This window comes from Pituophis catenifer, unplaced genomic scaffold (assembly GCF_029215685.1).
Source record: "Pituophis catenifer annectens isolate HBS135680 unplaced genomic scaffold, rPitCat1.0.hap2 SCAF_2, whole genome shotgun sequence".
NCBI lineage: Eukaryota > Metazoa > Chordata > Lepidosauria > Squamata > Colubridae > Pituophis > Pituophis catenifer.
This window is the reverse complement of record NW_027256882.1, coordinates 28,961,449-28,982,412: the sequence shown is the minus strand read 5'-3', so window position 1 is coordinate 28,982,412 and position 20,964 is coordinate 28,961,449. Positions and strand designations below refer to the sequence as shown.

General features: G+C 40.7%; 1 pseudogene; it reads right to left on the bottom strand.

Annotated features, from left to right (window-relative positions):
* Positions 1-1,624: 1,624 nt before the first annotated feature.
* LOC139310051 (zinc finger protein 585A-like) lies at positions 1,625-20,470 on the bottom strand (annotated as a pseudogene).
* Positions 20,471-20,964: the final 494 nt, after the last annotated feature.

Sequence of the window (20,964 nt, the reverse complement as noted above, 5' to 3'; positions counted from 1 at the left end):
AAAGCGCTCCATGGCCTAGGGCCCGGATACCTACAGGACCGCCTTCTGCTGCGAGTAGTTTCCCACCAACCAACACGCTCCCACAGAGAGGGGCTCCTCAGGATGCCGTCGGCCAGACAATGTAGGCTGGCAACCCCCAGGGGAGAGCCTTCTCTGTGGGAACACCCACCCTCTGGAATGAACTACCCCCTGGGATACGTACGATCCCCGACCTCCAAACCTTCCACCGGGCCCTAAAGACCCTGCTTTTTCAACAGGCTGGCCTGGCCGAATAAGACCCTCGATGGGATATTTTAAATTATGAGTTTTAAAAGGACAAGGCCAATTTGTTTAATTCTTTTTAACTGGTTTTAATTTTTGTATGATTCTGTGTTTTATTATGGCTGTGCACCGCCCTGAGTCCTTCAGGAGAAGGGCGGTATAGAAATCTAATAAACTGAAACTGAAGTCATATGTCCCAGGGATGTGTGTCCTCCCCTCCTTCTTCAACATGAGGACCAGAGATCTTCAAAGGTAAGGAGGTGGAGGGTGTGAGGGATGGAGGGGTGTGAGTCAGGTGTAAGAGGATCCTGGGTGGGGGTGGGGAGAGGCCTGTGGGGACCGGCGGGGGGGGAGAGAAAGGACTGGTGGAGGAACCGTGTGGAGGAGTAAAGGGCTGAGTGGAAACAAGGGTTAAGAAACAGAACACAGAGTGTCTTGGAGGGTGGGGGAGGCCTAGGGATGACTATGGCAGGCAAGTCTCGCCCTGTGTTAGGTTTCCAAGAGTTTTCCCCAATGTTGAGATAGCAAGTATTCTGCTTAGCAACTTGCACATTCAATTAATAGCTGCCTCAGGGAGAGCAGGACGATTCAGGTAGTTAAGAAAAGTGGCCTCACTTAACAGCTGTTGCAACATGCAACCATAATTGCAAGACCCATAATAGTTCTATCTAGAGGACTACTTTTATGCTGGCTGGGGAATTCTGGGGTTAACATCTGGGTGAAAACAAGGTAGAACACTTGAAACTCCAAATGTGGGTCCATAATCAACATACAAAAAATTCCTTTTTGAAGAATTCCACTACTTCTGCAAAAGGAAATACCCAGAAGCTTCTGCTGATAACCAGAAAATGGCAGTTAGCCATTTTCCACTTTCCTTTTCTCTCCACCTACAAATTTAATCCTGAGAAACGTTTGAGTAAAAAGAATCAGGACAGAATTCAAACAGTCAGTTTCTCAACCTACACTTTGAACAGAAAATCACAAATGAAATTCAAGCCTTCTCTAAACTCTTCAACTTTTGCCTCATATGGATTTCCTTGTGTGCAGGGATGATTTATGCTTGAAGTAATGTCCACAGACTGGACATTTCAAAGATTTCTCCATGGTGTGAGTCCTCTGGTGTCTCACAAGGTGGAAATTCTGACTAAAACCTTTTCCACAGTTAGGACATTTAAAGTGTTTCTCTCCTGTGAGTCCTCTGGTGTTTCATCAGGTAGGAATTCTGAAACTTTTCCCACAGTCAGGACATTAAAAAGGTTTCTCTCCTTTTTAAGAGGAGTACTCTCTTGTGTGAGTACTCTGGTGATATTTTTTATAAACAATTTTTTTAATTTTTCCATATAAACATACATATTTTGCGGACTGTACATTGACTGGGTCAAGTCTTTTTTAAACAATATTAACAACAATAATACAAATCAATATGTGTAATCCTATTGTTCCAACTTCAACAATACTATTCTCATTTCATAATCTTTTATCATTTCCCCATTAATCCATTTAAATATAAATAACATTTCTTTATGTCATTTATTTGTTCCCCTATTAAAATGCTATTATTAACTTTCATCCAAATGTGTAGGATTATTAATAACACCAAATATTAACAATATTAAATCAATCCCGGAGTATATCTCAAAGTCCCCCCAATTTCCAATCCTTAATATAAACATTTGCAATATATTTTAACAGACTATAAATATTAATACCACTAAATTTCCTAATCCTAAATTTCCTTCGAATAATCTTTATTTTATATATATAGTACTATTTCCCCTATTAGTAATTTATATTTTCTTACATTTTCTTATTTCCATCATCTCTTAACCTTTTTCCATATTAACAATAATACAAATCAATATGTATAGTCTTAGTCTTCCAACTTCAACAATGTTATTCTCTTTTTATAATCTTTTATCATTTTCCCATTAATTCATTTAAACATAAATATTTCTTTACGCCATGTATTTATTCCACTACTAAATGCTATTATTAACTTCCATCCAAATGTGTATAATTATTAATGACTCCAAATATTAACAACATTAAATCAATTCAGGGTGTATATCTCAAAATCCCAATTTTCAATCCTTAATATAAAAATTCACAATATATTTTAACATACTATAAATATTAATAAAACCACTGAATTTCCTAATCCTAAATTCCCATCTATTGATCTTAACTTATTCTGTACATATACTACTATTTTCCCTTTTAGTAATTTCTTATATTTTCTTTTATTTTCTTAGTATCCATCATCTCTTAACCTTTTTACAATCCCATCATCTATTGACTTTTTAATCAGCCTTTTATCTCTCTCTCTTGGAATCCTAAAGCTCTTTTTGTTGTGTTTATGTCTACTGAACATTACCTTCTGGATATCCTTTATCTCTTTCTGCTGTATTGTTTGAACACCCCAACAAAATTTCCTTCTTTTTTTAAAAAGATTTTTTTTTTTAGTCTTTCTTTTTTGGGGGAGAATTTTTCTCTTTTCTCTCTATTCTTTTGTAAGCTTTTGAGGAGTTCTCTAACTGGTTCCTATTTATTCCTTTCTCTTCTTTAGCTTCTTGCGTCTCATTTTGAATTTCTTCTAAATTCTCACCTATTTCTTGAGTATCTTTTCCCCCCACTTGTTGAGTAACTTCTACATTCATTTTTATCATTCTTTAAAGATTCCCTCATACTTTTTATCATCAAAATTATATCTTCATGTACCTCTATATCCATTTTGACAATTTAATGAAAATTATTCAATATATTTCTATAATTCCAATATCCCAATATTTTAAACCTCCTTTTATACTCTTAAGTTTTTAATTCACAACTTTGAAGTTTCCCTATTATATATTTTCCCAATTGTCCAAATTTTCTTCCTTTCTCCCCCTTTTCTTTTAACACCTTTCTTCTTTTGACTCGTAGAGTGTTCTGTTAAATAACATTAAAAGTCCAAGTCCAGATTAGTCCACTATATTTCTCCAATCTTTCAAATCTATGATCCAATAGCCAATTTTAATAATGTTTAGTTATGTGTAAGTTCCTTTTGAAGTCTTCAGAAGAGAAAAAAAAGGAAAAAAGGAACTCATCAGATATTCTCACAGTTATCCAAGTCGTAACATAAAATCAAGGTCAGGTCGTCTTCCAGATGTTATTGCTTCTATTCTGTGTATTAGACTTTGTGTATATTAAATTCACTTTCACTAAGTATGCTGCAATTGCTGTAGTACTTCACTTCATCCAATAGATGGTACTCTTATTGCCAAATCTCACATTATATAGTCTGTCAAAAACAGCTGATTATCAATAAATCCAGGGGGTTTAAAAATACAAATAGACAAAACAATTTCTCCCAAGAATCACTTTTCAAATTGTCTAAGCTTTTTTTTCAAGCGTTGTATGCTTTTTAGCGTCTCTTGGGCTTCTTTTGCCTCTTAATTGTCTGCAGTTTTTTTCTCCATGTGTCAATCCACGGCTATCTTGGAGTTATCTAAGATAGTTATCTATCTTGCATTTGCATCAGCTCTTTAAGGTAAAGGTCTCTATTATCTCACCCAGTTTCAATGCTCTGTCCATACACTGCTCCAGCACAAATCTTGTGGTCCCGTTGTCCCAGAGAAAAATGGCAGTCATCCCTGCTGTCATTTGGGAGAGGTTGCTTCGGACCAAAACAAGGAATTTGCAGATTCCTTGTGGTCAGCGAAGCGCTTCTCCTACCTTCACCGCCCCGTCAAGGTGGTTATGACCCCATAGGGTCCCCCAGCAGCAGTTACCAGCTGGATTTCACAAGGAGCCTGCTATTTTCCAGCTGTTCTCGCCGCTATGTCAACTGGAAGTCCACTCTGGTGATATATAAGGTGGGAAATTGAAGTTTCTGACTGAAACTTTTCCCACAGTCACAACATTCAAAGGGTTTCTATCCTGTATGGCTCCTCCTATCACCAGGTGGGAATTACGACTGAAACTTCTCCCAGTCAGGACATTCAAAGGGTTTCCCTCCTGTGTGAGTCCTCTGGTGTTTCACCAGGCTAGAATTATTACTAAAACTTCCCCCACAGATATGACATTCAAAGGGTTTATCACCTGTGTGAATCCTCTGATGTATCACCAGTTGGGAATTCTGACTGTAATGTTTCCCACAGATAGGACATTCAAAGGGTTTCTCTCCTGTGTGAGTCCTCTGGTGTCTCACCAGGCTGGAACTCAGACTAAAACTTTTCCCACAATCAGGACATTCAAAGGGTTTCTCCCCTGTATGAGTCCTCTGGTGTGTCACCAGGCTGGAATTATCACTAAAGCTTTTCCCACAGATAGGACATTCAAAGGGTTTCTCACCTGTGTGAGTCCTCTGGTGTATCACCAGATGGGAATTCTGACTGTAACATTTCCCACAGTTAGGACATTCAAAGGGTTTCTCTCCTGTGTGACTCCTCTGATGTCTCATGAGGTGAGAATTCTGACTAAAACCTTTTCCACAGTCTGGACATTCAAAAGGTTTCTCTCCTGTGTGAATACTCTGGTGATATATAAGGTGGGAATTCTGACTGAAACTTTTCCCACAGTACCAACATTCAAAGGGTTTCTCTCCTGTGTGAGTCCTCTGATGTCTCATGAGGTGGGAATTCTGACTAAAACCTTTTCCACAGTCTGGACATTCAAAAGGTTTATCTCCTGTGTGAATACTCCGGTGATATATAAGGTGGGAATTCTGACTGAAACTTTTCCCACAGTCACAACATTCAAAGGGTTTCTCTCCTGTGTGAGTCCTCTGATGTATTACCAGGCAGGAATTCTGATTGAAACGTTTCCCACAGACACAACATTCAAAGGGTTTCTCTCCTGTGTGAATACTCTGGTGTCTTGTGAGGTTGGAATTATCATTAAAACCTTTTCCACAGTCTGGACATTCAAAGGGTTTCTCTCCTGTGTGAGTCTTCTGATGTTTCACCAGGCTGGAATTATCATTAAAACTTTTCCCACAGATAGGACATTCAAAGGGTTTCTCTCCTGTGTGACTCCTCTGGTGGTTCATGAGTTGGGAATTTCGACTAAAACCCTTTCCACAGTCAGGACATTCAAATGGTTTCTCTCCTGTATGAATACTCTGGTGTTGAACCAGGCTGGAATTATGACTGAAACCTTTCCCACAATCAGGACATTCAAAGGGTTTCTCTCCTGTGTGAGTCCTCTGGTGTCTCAGCAGCCTGGAATTATCACTAAAACTTTTCCCACAGATAGGACATTCAAAGGGTTTCTCTCCTGTGTGAGTCCTCTGGTGTATCATAAAGTGGGAATTTCTAATGAAAGTTTTCCCACAATCAGGACATTGAAAATGTTTCTCTCCTTTGTGAGTTCTTTGGTGTTTCATCATTGTGGAATTATCACTAAACGTTTTCACACAAATAGGACATTCTCTCCTGTGTGAGTCCTCTGGTGTCTCATGAGGTGGGAATTTCTAATAAAACATTTCCCACAATCAGAACATTGAAAGGGTTTCTCTCCTGTGTGAGTCTTCTGGTGTCTCACCAGCCTGGAATTATCAAAAAAACTTTCCCCACAGATAGGACAGTCTCCTTTGGGTTTCCTCTGGTGTATCACCAAGGTTTGAATTACAACTGAAAGTTTTCCCACAATCAAGGCATTCAAAGTATTTTTCTCCTATGTGAGTCATCTGGTATTTGTTGAAGCTGGAAGTTTCAATCAGGAAACTTTTCCCCACAGAAAGGTCATTCAAATGTTTCTTTTTTCCTGTGGAGTTCTCTGAGTTTCCTGTCCGTCTCTGAGATGGACATTTCTAATGAAGCTTTTGTACAGTTTCTCCCTGGAGTCAATCCACTGATGGATCACCAGACTGGAATTGTGACTGAATTTTTTTACCCAGTCGGCACATTCAAATGGTTTCCCTTCTTTGTGGGTCTCAGGTGCTTCACCAGATTGGAATTCTCACTGAAACTTTGCCCACAGAAAGGATGTTCAAATGGTTTTATTCCTGTGTCTGCGTCCTTTAGTGTTTCAGGACCTGGGAATTTCTAATGAAACTTTAACACAATCTGCAGTTGCCATACTCACTATAGCATTTACTGCATTGGGAGCACTTTTATGGCTTCCCTCTTGTGTGGTTGTTTCCATGAACCACAAGGGAGTTGTTCTGACCAGTTTTTGCTACACTGAGATAATGTGTATGGCTTTTCTCCTGTCTAGCTTCTTGTTGCATAATCAGCTGTGATTTGGAATCTGTGCTTTTCCCACAATAGGCAAATCTATGGAGCTTTTCCACAGCTGATATTCTTGAGAAAGTCAAAAATATGTTCAACGCCTTGTTTAGTGGTGCTTCCATTTAAGCCATTTTCTTCCTGACAGGGTGTGCCCTGCATTCCTGTCTCCACTCCGTGGCTTTACTATTGACCTTTTCCTCCCCACTGACTTCCAGATATTTCTCTTTTCTGCTGATTGAAAAATAATCTCCTTTGACTTTTCATGTAATGTATCCTTCAGTTCTGCATAATCTGCTTTTTCGAGCTTGAAATCTTTCTTGATTTTCTCTTGTTTGTCTAACAGCTGCTGGAGGAGGAGGAGGAGAATTGTGTGGTTTTCTGAAAGAAATGAAAAATATTTTGATTTCTGGCTTGATTTTCTTCCCTTTTCAACCTTGCTTGTTATTTACAGTTGTCCCCAGTGCTCTTATTGCCATCCTCTTTGTCTGTAGGATTCAAAGAAAAGTGTAGCTTTTATTGTTTATAAAATGATTAGAAAGGTGAAAAAAGAAAAAAAGTATATATTACAATGAAAAAGCAAACATGCCCCAATGCTATAATAGTCTCTTATCTTATTTATGATCACTTACAATATTGATGATTCATTTGATACATGGAAGACTACTAAGATCCATTCAAATTCAGTTGTTGATTGGGATCAATCACAAATTCTTAGCAATTCAAAGGACTATCATCAATTATATCTTGAAGTGTTGGGGATAGATTTTATCATTGCAGACATATCCCTACAGAGAGAAATACAGATACATCCACATGTATACATGGAGAAAATCTATGACTTTCAAACCTGAAAAAATGTCAGGTTACAGTCAAACCTTCTGAGCTAAATTTAGAGATGTGGGGGCTTTAACTGATGAAATGATGCCGAAAGCCTGTGCAAGATTTGAAGCACCACTTATGCTCATGGAAGTCCTCAGCTGCAAATAACAGCAGAAAATACTGTCTACAACCCCTCTGGTGACATCCTTGTTCAAGTAGTCCTCACTTAACCTACTCCAATTGGAACTAATATTTGCGGCACTAAGCAGCCTGATTATTAAACATGATGTCACATGACAGGGCCAATTTACATCTGTTCCTCTATAGTTGTTAAGCAAATTACTGTGGGTTGTTAAAGACAATTTCATATGATCGTGACTTGTAATTTCCTGCCACTATATCCATTGATTTTGCTAATCAGAAGCTAGCTGGGAAGGTCACAAATGGGGATCATGAGTGTGGGATGTTGCAGGCATCATAAATGTGCAACTATTGGCAGAACCTGAACTGGTGCAACTCCTTTTCCTGCACCTTCAAAACCACAGTCACTGCTGACGTGCGGTCACTGAACAAGTGCTAGGATTACCACAAATTTTGTGGACCAGGTGCACGTCTGCTTCTACTGAGTGGCTGTGGTTTCCGACGTCCCGATATAGTCAGTTGACGCCATCACTGACTATTGGGGGCGAATCATTGGCCCCCACGGAGAGGGCTCGCAACTTGGGCGTCCTCCTGGATTCACGGCTGTCTTTAGAAGAGCACTTGACGGTCGTGACCGGGAGGATTTTTTATCAGGTCCGCCTGATTCGCCAGTTGCGTCCCTTTCTGGATCGGGACTCGTTACGCACGGTCACTCATGCCCTCGTCACCTCCCGCCTGGACTATTGTAATGCTCTCTACATGGGGCTCCCCTTGAGGAGCACCCGGAGGCTCCAACTGGCGCAGAGTGCGGCCGCGCGGGTGGTAATGGGAGCGACATGGCGCTCCCATGTAACACCTCTCCTGCGCGAGCTGCACTGGCTCCCGGTGGTCTTCCGGGTGCGCTTCAAGGTTTTGGTTACCACCTTTAAAGCGCTCCATGGCTTAGGGCCTGGTTATTTACGGGACCGCCTACTACCACCAATAGCCTCCCACCGGCCAGTACGCTCTCATAGAGAGGGACTCCTCCGGGTGCCGTCAGCCAAACAGTGTCGACTGGCGGCCCCTAGGGGGAGAGCCTTCTCTGTGGGGGCACCTACCATCTGCAATGAGCTCCCCCCGGAGATACGGAGGATCCCGGATCTGCGCTCCTTCCGCCGTGCTGTGAAGACCTTTTTATTCCATCAAGCGGGCTTGGCCTAATCTCTTCCCTTTTTAAATATGTAAATTTTAATCTGTTTTTAAATTATTGGGGTATTTTAATTTGTCTGGGCCAAATAATCTAATTTGATTTTATCGGGTTTTTAAATTTTGTGTATTTATGTATTTTATTGTTGGCTGTTCACCGCCCTGAGTCCTTCGGGAGTAGGGCGGTATACAAATCAAATAAACTAAACTAAACTAAACTACTGTGCCATAGTAACTTTGAAGGCTCAGGGAAGAAGTGGTAAGCGAGGACTACCTGTGCAACCAAAGATGCCAAAAGGTCCTCAATAGCTATTTCTTAAGAAGTGCTGGATTAAGCACAATTGAATCTGGTTAATACATGGATGGTGGGACAGGAAATACCATACTTATTGGCAAGACATGGAAGTAAAAAAACATTGATCGGTTGAACAGTGTTCCAATACCGGAAGAGTTCACATAAAGAAGAGGGTATCAACTTAGTTTCCGAAGCACTAGAAAGCAAGACAAGAAGCAACGGATGGAACTAATCAAGGAGAGAAGCAACCTAGAACTAAGGAGAAACTTCCTAACAGCGAGAACACGTAACCAGTGGAACAGCTTATGTTCAGAAGTTGTAGGTGTTCCATCACTTTTAGAAGAGATTGCACAGCCATCTGTCTGGAATGAGCAGGGGATTGGGACAGAAGTTTCAGCTCATCCCAGTGATGGACCACCCAGAACCATTCCCAAAGAATCAACCTCCACTTGAAAGAGGCTTTTTCAATCTTCCCACCAGCAGAAATTGCAGCCACCGGTTTCCCAGCCTGCAGCACCAGTGGGCTTCCATTTGGGGAGGGAAGGAACCTGCAGCAGCAGCAGCTGAGAGGCTTCAGCCCAGTTGCTTCTCCGCTTCCAGGCCGTGGAGGGAACGGAACAGCCCGACTTGCTCCCGGACTCTCCTCCCACCTGCAGCCCTCAACTCACCTGGCAGCTGCTGCTTCGACCCTGGGAAGAGCACAAAAGCCGCTCTGCACACCAACTTCCTCCCATCAGCCATCCGGAAGAGGAAGTTGCTCTGCGCTTCTCCTCCCATCCCATCCTTTCTAGCCATACAGTACTTGATGGTTTTAACTCTCAAGAGTTTAAATTTAGAGCCCGCCTATTGTATTGTCAGCTTTCTAGGCACAGATGTTGTCCCCTTGACTTCCATCTCCCGATAGGAAACGTTTGTCCCGTCTCTACCTAAGGCGTGTGGAAGATGTTTTCACTGATTAAATGCTATCAAGTCGTTTTTCACTTCTAGCAACCCACTTTTGCATCTAAGCCAAGTGTGATGTGCTCAGCTATTAACCTGAATAGAATAGAATAGAATTCTTCATTGGTCAAATGTGATTGGACACAATAAGGAATTTTTTTTTGTGCCGAGCTCAAAAGTTAATGACTTTTACAGAGTTACAGAATCAGCTTTCTTGGGGGTGTCTCTCAGTGGAGATCAAAGCCTCTCTACACCCTAAATCTTTATGACTTATTTAATGTGGCTCCCAAGGATTTAGGACAGGACACCAAACTCTCCAGGGAGCCAGCTTCACTCTTGCTGGCCAGGGCTGCATCCAGGGGCACCGAGCATAAAGCTTGATTCCTGAACGAGGGAATTGTATATCTGTTAATGTTAAATGCCATGTGTAAATTCTGTAAATTTACTTGCGGGGAAGCACATGGCTGACTGATCACCAGGCTAACTTTATTACAGGGACACCCTACGCTGCCATTTTTAATGAAGATCTAGTAATTTTAGATGGTGATAGTGGCGTTTTAGCTATCGGATCTAAGCTCTGTTGTATGGAAGAAACTGAAATATAAGAACCTCAATATATACAGGTAGTCCTCAACTTACGACAATTGAGCCCAAAATTTTTGTTGCTATGTGACTCTGGACACTGCAATTGTCATAAATATAAGTCAGCTGTCAAGCATCCGAATCTAAATCACATGACCATGGGAATGCTGCACACAGTCATAAGTGTGAAAAATGGTCATAAGTCGCTTTTTTCAGTGCCATTGTAACTTTGAACGGCCACTAAATGAACTGTCCTGAGTAATTGTTCTAATATCTGCCTCCTTCTGGGTCACTTACAGCAAGCTTTCTTCGGATAGCCTGCCCTCGGCCACAGTTACCAGAGCTTCTCTCCAGGCGTCCCAGGCAATCCTGATTGATTTTAAAAGGAGAGCAGATCTGTTGTCAAGGTTGCGACAGATGCCCTAATTAAGTCATGAGTCTCTAGCCAAGTTTCAAAAGGAATCAAAATGATTTATTTATTTATTTATTTTGTAAAAAGTTTTTCTTTATTTTTTACACATACACACACACAAACATACAATGTATTTTTGCTGAACAGGCTATTTGGCCAGTTAACAAACTTAAACAGTTTTTGCTCCTTACAATTAAAATTACAATTTCTATACCTCTTTTTTGCCATAGTATTTATTTTCATCTATTTTTTACCAATATTACCCTTCATTTCATCTCTAATTTTAACCAAATTCCAATTTTACCTTCTATTCTATATTAAGCCCCTTCTCATTGTCATCTGTTTTTGTATCCATCATCAGAATAATTAATTTTGTGATGCTGCAATTGTTCAATTCTTATTTTATAGCATATATTTTCTTAAGTAATACATACATTTCTTAAGTAACAACATTTTAATATAATCAATTACTTATGTAAATATCTTTTCCATTTATATTAATGGAACAAAAATGGAACAAAAAAAAAAGGATATAAACGTGCCTATTCCAATTAGTTCCATTTTCATACATTAAATAGTTTTCCCCATATGTTCCTCTGAATCACATCTTAATCCTTTCTACTTTTACCACAATATACAATTAAAAATATTTCATCTATTTCAATTTCCTTAATTAAATTTAAAAATATTCTGGCTGTTATCCTCTCATATTGCTTCCCCCATGTATTGTTTCAAGTCCTCACTTAGTCATTTCTATACACACCACCATAAACCATTAAAAGTATTTCAATTATAACAATTTAAACTTATTTATATTTCTAAAAAAAACCCTCATCATTATCTAGATTTCAAAAATACAAATGCTAATATTCCAATCATTGTTCAATTCATTTTCACCATCATATGATTTACCATTATTTCTTACTACAATTCATATTTCAGTTCTAGATGTATACCTCATATTCCTCTTTCCTTTCTTTTTCCTTTTCTCCCTTTTTGTTTTTATTTTTACCTTTTTCTTTCCCCTTCTTTCTGTGCTTTAAAATCCTGATCTCTCCTATTTTGCCCTATATTTCCCATTGTTCCCTCTCTCTTTTCCCTTTTTTTAATTTCACCACTATTTAGCCCGCTGTTTAGCCCAAAATTGTCATTCTGTATCAGTGGTGGGTTCCTCCCGGTTTGGTCCGGTTCCGCCAAGCCAGTAGCGGTGACAATATGACGTCACCGAACCGGTTCTCCCCCCCGCCTTCCCATCCCCCCACCCCCCCACGTTATTCTTACCTTTTATTTGGTCCCACCCCCAATCTATTGCTGCTTCCTGAGTCCCAGCTGATGACTAGAGGGAAAAAAACTGTTTAAACTCTTGCCGCGGGGCTTCAAAGGGCCGTCCTACAGCTGATCAGTGTTAAAAGCAAACAAATGAGTCGGGTCGTAAGTGCGAGGACTTTCCAGAAATGACTCTGACCAGCTAGCCACGCCCACCTAGTCACATGACCTCCAAGCCATACCCACAAAATAAGCCACGCCCACAGAACCGGTAGTAAAAAAATTTAGAACCCACCCCTGTTCTGTATGTCAAAGTCCTGGATTCTTCTCTTCTGCCCTATATTTCCTGTTGTTTTCCACCCTTTTTCTCTTTTTTGTATTTTCCCTGTAAATCCCAGTGTAATCATTTAAATTCTTTATATTCTTTCTGTTCTACCCTTCTTTCCATGTTTGTCTCTTTCTATCCTCCCTATTTCTTTCATTGTTAATCCCAATGTAATCTCTAAAAACCTCCTTTTTATTATTACTACTATCCATATATTCAATTACTTTTTCATATTTAATCACATTTTCTTTATTTTCAGCCTCTGTGTCTTGCTTCTCCGTCTTTGTTTCTTTGTCAGCTTGCATATGCTCTATCTCGTTTTTTATGTCCTCAGATTTTAATTCCCCATGCATCATTGTAGTTATTTCTTATTTCCATTTTCCACGACAAGTACATCGATTTGATCATTTCTCTAATTTCCTGTGCCATTTTATTCTTTTTGATTTAGTATTATTCCAATTTTAAAAGTTCAGTTGTATTCCTTCCCCCCGCCCCCCAAAGTCAAACCGCTTGCAAGCAAAGGAATCCTCCCCAAAAATTCTCACGGCTGTTATCTGTAACGTTCACAATTTTCCAAAACACAAACCAAGTTACAGAGTTTCTTTTTGCTCCTGAAGGTGTCTCTCTGCAATCCACAATTTCTGGTTATCTAACAAGTATCCATTTTGTTTCAATCTACATTAACAATCTTCTCTTTTTCTTTTTAGCTTTAAGAATACCAAATCAGTTTTGTAGTCCAGTCCAAATTTAAACAGCTCTTTTCACTTCTTTTTTCCTTTTTTCTTTTATTTATACTGCACTTCTATTACAGGGTTTATTGGCCATTTTCTTTTATTTTTCTTTAAATTCACAAGAAAGAGTAGAGAAAAAGGATCTATTTATTTCTTTCCGATCCTTTAATCAATCTTGGGGTAATTTATTTCATTTTTAAAATTTTCCAAAAAAATTTTTCCAAGTCGTTTTGTTCAACAATCAGTTTTCTATTCGGCCTTTTGTCTCTTTACAATTACGCTTCAACATCCTCTTTTCTTCCTTCCATGCTTATTAGCTACTGTTTTTTCGCTAAGGGTCTTCAGGTTCTTTTAAAAAAAATGTTTTTCTTATTGTGAATTGGCTGTCACTCACCCAGCTTAAAAAACTCCATTCCATTCACTTCTCCTGCTTAATGCCTAGTCCGGTTGCCCCAGCTTCATGACAGCCACAGATACGCCTGGAATGTGCTCCCCCCTTGCTTCTAATGGCAACTCGAGAGCACACTAGAAATGCTTTTGCAAGTCAACACATAAATTTACAAGGAGTCAACCTTGTATACCAGGTTCAAGGTGGCTGGTGCGTAGTGTTTTCGCAGCTCTTAGAACTGCAAAAAAAAAAAAAAAACCAATTGCTACCAACCTGCCTTCCATTGAGGACCTGTATACTGCACGAGTCAAAAAGAGGGCTGTGAAAATACTCACGTCCTGGACATATATTGTTTCAACTCCTACCCTCAAAACGACGCTATAGAGCACTGCACACTAGAACAACTAGACACAAGAACAGTTTTTTCCTGAACGCCATCACTCTGCTAAACAAATAATTCCCTCAACACTGTCAAACTATTTACTAAGTCTTCACTACTATTAATCTCCTCATCGTTCCCACTACCCATCTCTTTCCACCTATGACTTATGACTGTATCTTTGTTGCTTGTATCATTACAATTTATATTGATATTGTTTCCTGATTGCTTATTTATACCCTATGATTATTATTAAGTGTTGTACTTTATGATTCCTGATGAATGTATCTTTTGCAATCCCCACCCCGAATCCAAAACGGTTCCCAGTTCCCCCGCTGCACATTGCAAGGGAACTGGCCGGCCGCCGCCTGAAATGCGGCTCTGAAAATTGGATTGGGGAATCCAGGCAGCAGTGGCTGGAAAGGAGGGGCGTTTTACTTTAGGAGCTCCCATTCGTCTCAGCTTGGATCCTGGGCGTGGAGAGGGTTTAGGCAGTGGCGGCAGCGGCTTCTCACATTGCTGGGGGGTGAAGTCATCACGAACATTGTCTGCCCTGAGCTGCCCGCTGGGTGGCCAGAGGGGTGACCAGCCTCAAATCGTGGCACCTGTCTTGTTCCCCGAAGCTGTCGGGTGGATTCCCCCCCCCCGACTGTCCCAAAGAGGTTTGTTCCTCAGGCTGTGCCCCGACCCAGATCCCTGCCGCCTGGAACTGCCCAAAAATGGCCGAAGGTTGGGGGCCGATGGGTGGGCGGGGCTACATTCGGCGTATAAGACGCACCCAGATTTTCACCCCCTTTTTGGGGGTAAAAAGTTGCGTCTTATACACCGAAAAATACGGTAATTTGAGCCATCTCTTTCTGCCTCATGGAGTCCAAGAACATAGTCATATAGCTACTCGTTTCATCCAGTTTACACTGTAAAAGGGCATCTCTGGTGGCAACAAGTGTGAAAACCCATGTTTTGGGTAGCTTGTGCAAAATGTCATCAAGTGTTGGCATTAAATAGTGTGACCATTTCAGGGCCATATTCAGAAACTTAGGATCAATGCAGATTCTAATCTTCTCCGGCCTGCTAATAACAACCATGTTGCTTATCCAATCAGTGGGCTCAGATACTGAAGTAATATGTCCTTCTGCCTCATACTTATCTAGTTGTGCTTTACCCTGCAGCTTAATAGCTATAGGCACATTACGTGGAGCACTTTTATTGGAGAAATGATAGAATCAAGTTCAAAATGAACCTCTCCTGGAACAGATGCTATGGGGCCCTCAAATACCTCCTTGTAAACTTGGAGGATTTGCTATTTTGTTAATGGTCTCACCGGTGGTTTCAGGGGGTAACTCATAATATTGTGTAACTCGGCTGGAATGGTGAACTGCATCAACCCCAAGTGCTCACATGTTGATCCTGACAGTAACGGCTTCTGATCAGCTTCCACAATCTCAAATTCAAGTTTATAAATATCCCCACATATGCTGCATTCTGTTTGAAATAGGCACAGTGATTCCATTAGTTCCCCTGAATATAACTTCAGTTTAGTACTACTAGGCCGAAGAAGTATCTCGGGTGCCAGTTTCATTTTATCCTTTAGCCTCATTACATCACATGTTGTACCTGAGTCCAGCTGGCAGGGTTGAATTATGTTATTAAACCTGAGATTTATAAACCATTTTTTTGCCCTTAGAGTGTACTGTGCATTATTTCCTATAAACCACATCGGTTCATCTGATTCATCCTCCGAGTCTGACATTTGCTCAATTGTGTGCAGCTTCCTCACTTCCATTTTACGTGCCCAACACACTCCTGCAAAGTGATTTAACTTCCAACACACACTGCAGGTTTTTCCATCTGCAGGGCACTGCTCTCTCTCTTGTATATGCACACTGACGCAATACTTGCATGCTACTTGATTATTTGCAAACGAATTATAAAGCTACATTTTATGATTGTACTGATAGTTCATCATACTCAGCTGTTGTTTAGAGACTGTATTGACACAATCATTAACATGCTCTAGAGCTTTCAGCCATTTGTCAGTAAGTTCTATAGTCCAACACATCTCAATTGCTGCTTGTAAACTTAAATTATGCTCCCTCAAGAGGCAGCAGTGTGTGCTTTCACTGGTAACACCTAAAACTATTTTGTCCCGAATAAGTTCGTCTCTTAAGGGGCCATAGTCAGAGCTTGCAGCCTTTTCCCTTAAGCATTTGACAAAGTTATCTATTGTTTCACCTTCTTCTTGCTTTCAGCTGCTGAATATATATCTTTCATAAATGACATTTTAAGAGGTCTAAAACAGACCTCTAAAGCATCTAGGATAACTTTGATGTTGCTTTTTGCTCCTCAGTAGGGATTGTGTTTATAAATGTGGAGGCATTCACTACCCATCAATCTCCTCAATGTGGTGGCTTGTAATGCTGCCGGTTTATCTATCAAGCCTCTAGCTAAGGAATAGTCTTCAAGCTCTGCCCTGAATGTATCCCAATTGCTGTTTCAGTCTCCACTCACCCTTATTTATTTATTTATTTTTCAAACTTTTATACCGCCCTTCTCCCGAGGGACTCAGGGTGGTGTACAGCCAATGATAAAAACATCAATACAAAAGTTAAAACAATTTAAAACTAATATGGCCAATAATTAAAACCCAAAAAAACTAAAAACTAAAACCCATTAAAATTCTCATGCCGCCAGACCAGCTTGCTGAAATAATAAAGCCTTAAGGCCTCAGGCAGAGGTATGTTGTTAGCAGCTGCCATTCTGATGAGTTCCTTGCTTCAACTGCTTGTCTTTCAGGAGTATGCCTCAAATGTATCAGGAAGACATAGATTGAGACTTCTGACACCAGCAGTTAACAGTGATAAGCCATCATTAGCAGTATATATGACAGGAACCGGAAAATGCCTCACAGGAGCAGCTAAAGGCAACTCCTAGAGAGGCAGGAAATGCATCTCAGAATAGAGCTGCCTACATAGCAGAGAACCACTGTAACAATTAACACCAGTAGGAAGTCTTCTGGAGAGACTTCCGAGAATATTTCAATGCCCCCATGACTACAGAAGTGGCTGTTCTCATTGTTGGCCAGGATTTGTCAATTTATCAAGCCCAATTACATAGTTCTGTAGTGAACTATGTGTGTTTGTGTACACACACACAAACAGTATGTGTGGAGCCCTCATCACTGAGCAAGAATTGGGAAATGAGCTTTACATTACCTTTTTTATTATTAAATTCATTTATTATTAAACTTAATCACTGCTCATCTCATAGTTTGAGGCAACTCTGAGCAACTTGCCTTGCCCTAATGTTCATAGCAACACTGACAATACTCATGTTTACATGTCAAAAGCTACTGATAATAGTAACATAATGCATTTTCTTAAAAAGAACATTTTCTACTGTACATTTTTTCTTGTTAAGGCAGCAAAACAAAGTTTGTCACTCTTCTACACAACAGTGTGGCAAAAGAGCAGTCACTTCCACAAGTCCACCACATGGCCCAGGGACATCCAGGGCCCACTGAAAATGGTGGCTGCTTCCAGGGCACAGTCATATGTTCCAGGGATGTGTCCTCCCCACTGCCACAGCATGAGGATCAGAGAACTTCAAAGGTTAGGAGGTGGAAGGTGTGAGGGATGGAGGAGTGTGAGTCAGGTGTAAGGGGACCCTGGGGGTGGGGGAAGAGAAAGGACTAGGTGGGACCCTGTGGAGGAGTGAAGGGGCTGAGGGGACACAACGGTTAGGAAACAGAGTACAGGGTGTCTTGGAGAGCAGGGGAGGCCTAGGGATGACTATGGCAGGCTAGGCTTCCAAGAATTTTCCCCAACGTTGAGGTAGCCAGTGTTCTGCTTAGCACCTTGCACATTCAAATAATAGTTGCCTCAGGAAGAGCAGGGAGATTTGGGTAGTTAAGACTTAACACTTAACGGCCATTGCAACATGCAACCGTAATTGCAAGGCCCATAATAGTTCTATCTAGAGGACTATATTTCTGCTGGCTGGTGAATTCTGGGGCTTAAAATCAGGGCAAAACCAAGGGAGAAAACTGAAATGGACCACATGTGGGTCCATAATCAACATACAAAAGCACCATCCAAAATTCCTTTTTGAAGAATTCCACTACTTCTGCAAAAGGAAATATACAGAAGTTTCTGCTGATAACCAGAAAATGGCAGTTAGCCACTTTCCTTTTCTCTCCACCTACAAATTTAATCCTGAGAAACATTTGAGTAAAAAGAATCAGGCCAGAATTCAAATAGTCAGTTTGTCACCTACACTTTGTGAATGGGAGATCACAAATGAAATTCAAATCTTCTCTAATTCTTCAACTGTTGCTACATGTGAATTTCCTTGTGAGCATTAAGGGATGATTTATGCTTAAAGTAATGTCCACAGACGGGACATTTGAAAGATTTCTCCAACGTGTGAGTCTTCTGGTGCCTCATGAGATTGGAATTCTGACTGAAAACTTTTCCACAGTCAGGACATTTAAAGCGTTTCTCTCCTGTGTGAGTATTCTGGTGTTTCACCAGGCTGGAATTATCACAAAAACTTTTCCCACAATCTGGACATTCAAAGGGTTTCTCTCCTGTGTGAGTCCTCTGGTGTCTCTTGAGATTGGAATTCTGACTGAAAACTTTTCCACAGTCAGGACATTTAAACCGTTTCTCTCCTGTGTGAGTTCTCTGGTGTTTCACCAGGTTGGAATTCTCACAAAAACTTTTCCCACAATCAGGACATTCAAAGGGTTTCTCTCCTGTGTGAGTTCTACGGTGTTTCACCAGGCTAGAATTATTACTAAAACGTCTCCCACAATCTAGACATTCAAAGGGTTTCTCTCCAGTGTGAGTCCTCTGGTGGTTCACCAGGCTGGAATTATCATAAAAACTTTTCCCACAATCAGGACATTCAAAGGGTTTCTCTCCTGTGTGAATTCTACGGTGTTTCACCAGGCTGGAATTATCATAAAAACTTTTCCCACAATCTAGACATTCAAGAGTTTCTCTTCTGTGTGAGTCCTCTGGTGGTTCACCAGACTGGAATTATTATAAAAACCTTTCCCACAGATTGGACATTCAAAGGATTTCTCTCCTGTGTGAGTCCTCCGGTGGTTCATGAGTTGGGAATTTCGACTGTAAGCTTTCCCACAATCTGGACATTCAAAAGGTTTCTCTCCTGTGTGAGTCCTCTGGTGGTTCATGAGGTGGAAATTTCGACTATAAGCTTTCCCACAATCTGGACATTCAAAAGGTTTCTCTCCTGTGTGAGTATTCTGGTGTCTCATGAGGTGGGAATTATAACAAAAACCTTTTCCACAGTCTGGACATTCAAAAGGTTTCTCTCCTGTATGAGTACTCCGGTGACATATAAGGTGGGAATTATTTCTGAAACTTTTCCCACAATCAAGACATTCAAAGGGTTTCTCTCCTGTGTGAGTCCTCTGGTGGTTCACCAGGCTGGAATTATAACTGAAAAGTTTTCCACAGTCAGGACATTCAAAGGTTTTCTCTCCTGTGTGAAGTCTTTCGTGTTTCAACAGGTTGGAACTCTGAGTAAAACATTTCCCACAATCAGGACATTCAAAGGGTTTCTTTCCTGTGTGTGTTATATGGTGTTTCACCAGGCTAGAATTATAACTAAAACTTTTCCCACAATCTAGACATTCAAAGGGTTTCTCTCCTGTGTGAGTCCTCTGGTGTTTCACCAGGCTGGAATTATCACTAAAACCTTTCCCGCAATCTAGACATTCAAAGGGTTTTTCTCCTGTGTGAATACTCTGGTGTCTCATGAGGTGGGAATTCTGACTAAAACCTTTACCACAGTCTGGACATTCAAAAGGTTTCTCTCCTGTGTGAGTATTCTGGTGATATATTAGGTAGCAATGCTGACTGAAACTTTTCCCACAGTAACAACATTCAAAGGGTTTCTCTCCTGTGTGAGTCCTCTGGTGTATAACCAGGTAGGAATTCTGACTGAAACGTTTCCCACAGTCACAACATTCAAAAGGTTTCTCTCCTGTGTGAGTCCTCTGGTGTCTCACAAGGCGGGAATTATCATTAAAACTTTTCCCACAGATAGGACATTCAAAGGGTTTCTCTCCTGTGTGAGTCCTCTGGTGTATTACCAGGTCGGAATTCTGACTGAAACGTTTCCCACAGTCACAACATTCAAAGGGTTTCTCTCCTGTGTGAGTCCTCTGGTGTCTCACAAGGCGGGAATTATCGTTAAAACTTTTCCCACAGATAGGACATTCAAAGGCTTTCTCTCCTGTGTGAGTCCTCTTGTGTATTACCAGGTAGGAACTCCGACTGAAACTTTTCCCACAATCACAACATTCAAAGGGTTTCTCTCCGGTGTGAGTTTTCTGATGTCTCATCAGGTGGGAATTATAACTGAAACTTTTCTCACAATCAGGACATTCAAAGGGTTTCTCTCCTGTGTGAGTCCTCTGGTGGTTCATGACTTGGGAATTTTGACTGTAAGCTTCCCCACAACCTAGGCATTCAAAGGGTTTTTCTCCTGTGCGAATACTCTGGTGACTCACCAGTATGGAATTATCAGTAAACGTTTTCGCCCAGATAGGACATTCAAAGGGTTTCTCTCCTTTGGGTTTCCTCTGGTGTATCGCCAAGGTTCAAATTACAACTGAAAGTTTTCCCACAATCAGGACATTCAAAGCATTTTTCTCCTATGTGAGTCCTCTGGTGTATCTCAAGGTTGGAATTCTGACTGAAACTTTTCCCACAGAATGGTCATTCAAATGTTTTTTTTCCTGTGGAGTTCTCTGTTGTGTGAGATGGACATTTCTAATGAGGTTTTTCCCACAATCTAGACATTCGTACAGTTTCTCCCTGGAGTCAATCCACTGATGGATCACCAGACTGGAATTGTGACTGAATTTTTTTATGCAGTTGGCACATTCAAATGGTTTCTCTTCTTTGTGAGTCTCCGGTGCTTCACCAGATTGGAATTCTCACTGAAACTTTGCCCACAGAAAGGATGTTCAAATGGTTTTATTCCTGTGTCTGCATC